We start from the raw sequence: 1,938 nt of genomic DNA, 5'->3' as shown, positions 1-1,938 counted from the left end.
CAAAGATTTCAGTTTGTTTTATAATTGAATTGTTCACGTTATAGGTCACATCAAAGGTGGAAACGCTTCTGACATGGTTTATCTTTCTCTCATCTTTTTACATCACAAAAACCTGCCATTTTAACAGGGGTGTGTAGACATTTTATATCCACTGTAAGTCTGCAGAATGAGAATAAACTTAGAATTCCTCTGGTATGCTCTCTGCAGGCCCGCTTAGTACAAACTCCTGAAGTGAAGTTAAAGATAGTTGTTTTAAAACTTCTGGATGGATTTACAATGGCCATTCAGCTCCATGCTTTTCCATTCAATTTCGCTGAGAATACAAAGTAGAGGGCCTAACATAACCACTCATCATCCTCTCTTTAATTAGTTCAGCACAGATCTTCTCTTTACTTTTCCGTTTGTTCTCACTGCTTTTCCTTTAGTGTTTTATTCCATGTTGATTGCTGTTCATTTCTCTTTATCTGCCACCTATTTTCAGATCTTGTTGTTTCTTACTGTGTATTTATTTCCCTCACATTCTCCCCTACGCCCTTTTTTTTTCATTTTTTAAATGACTTTGATTCTCAATTCATTTTACGAGTCGAGTGCATCACAAACGCTACTTTCTTCTCTGAGTGTTAAACAGACTGTGTAATATAGATTTTAAAGTTCTCCCAAACACTGCAATGCTTTCTCTTCTCTCCATTGAGGGCTCTATGTTTGCAGGCTTGTGGTGATGTGCTATAGGTGCCAAAAAGAATCGTTGGTTTCGTACTGCTATTTTGTTTTGTTCTGTTATGGTTCATGTGTGCAATAAACCTTACGCTTCATGAGAAAAAAAAAATTGTGACAGAGAATTGTGTTATCGGTTCTAAGCTAAAAAATAATGATTCATATTTTTTCCCAGAATTTTTGCAGGCCTACTTTTCAGGGGTGAACAATTCAGAAAATGTCACAAATCAATGCTGATTTTTTTTTATTCAAAAACGATTCTGAATTTAAAAAACGATTCACAGTAAGTAAATCTAGTTCCTTTTCCCATGTGATAGTATACACATCATTACAATACAAAATAAATAAACATATGAATTGATTTTTGCAATTCTGTGAATCTAAATCTGTAGAGCGTGTGTGTGTGTGTGTGTGTGTGTGTGTGTGTGTGTGTGTGTGTGTGTGTGTGTGTGTGTGTGTGTGTGTGTGTGTGTGTGTGTGTGTGTGTGTGTGTGTGTGTGTGTGTGTGTGTGTGTGTGTGTGTGTGTGTGTGTGTGTGTGTGTGTGTGTGTGTGCGCGCCAAATTTTTTTTTGCCCACCCCTACTACTCTCTGTACACAGTATGTGTGAGTCTCGGCCTGCTGCCAGCCTACAATGTGTCTGCAGTGCTCAACGTTGGGCATTCTGCCTGACGTTTTTTTTGTGTCTGATCTCAGAAGTAACTCTATTATACGTTTCTTTATTGTTGCAGTTAATTTGCACTCCAAACAACAGTCATAAGGAGTTACTGGGGTAATATCTTTTGATGTTCACCTTTGTTTAGACATGCTTTTTATTGGCGGGTTAAAAATGCAGTTTAAAATCCATCTGGGCCTTGTATTTCAGTTTCCGCTGTGTCTACAATACCATTGATGAGGACAGTATTATACAGTTACAGTGGGGAGAACAAGTATTTGATACACTGCCGATTTTGCAGGTTTTTGTACTTACAAAGCATGTAGAGGTCTGTAATTTGTAAGGTACATATCATGGTAGGTTTAGACGGAATCTAAAACAAAAAGAAAATCACATTGCATGATTTTTACATAATTCATTTTCATTTTATTGAATGACATAAGTATTTGATCACCTACCAACCAGTAAGAATTCCGGCTCTTACAGACCTGTTAGTTTTTCTTTAAGAAGCCTTCCTGTTCTCCACTCATTACCTGTGATAACTGCACCTGTTGGAACTTGTTACCTGCA

General features: G+C 37.3%; 1 long non-coding RNA gene across 1 annotated transcript in view; it reads right to left on the bottom strand.

Moving 5' to 3' along the window:
• Window positions 1-470: 470 nt before the first annotated feature.
• LOC116671342 (uncharacterized) overlaps window positions 471-1,938 on the bottom strand; it is a 17,219-nt gene continuing 15,751 nt past the window's right edge. Inside the window, exon 3 of the long non-coding RNA XR_004327244.1 lies at window positions 471-483. This is a non-coding gene — a long non-coding RNA (uncharacterized LOC116671342). The remainder of the gene's footprint in view (window positions 484-1,938) is intronic.

Source organism: Etheostoma spectabile, chromosome 21, assembly GCF_008692095.1.
Source record: "Etheostoma spectabile isolate EspeVRDwgs_2016 chromosome 21, UIUC_Espe_1.0, whole genome shotgun sequence".
Classification (NCBI taxonomy): Eukaryota; Metazoa; Chordata; class Actinopteri; order Perciformes; family Percidae; genus Etheostoma; species Etheostoma spectabile.
Note: the sequence above shows the minus strand (reverse complement) of the source record. Positions and strands in the feature narration are given on the sequence as shown.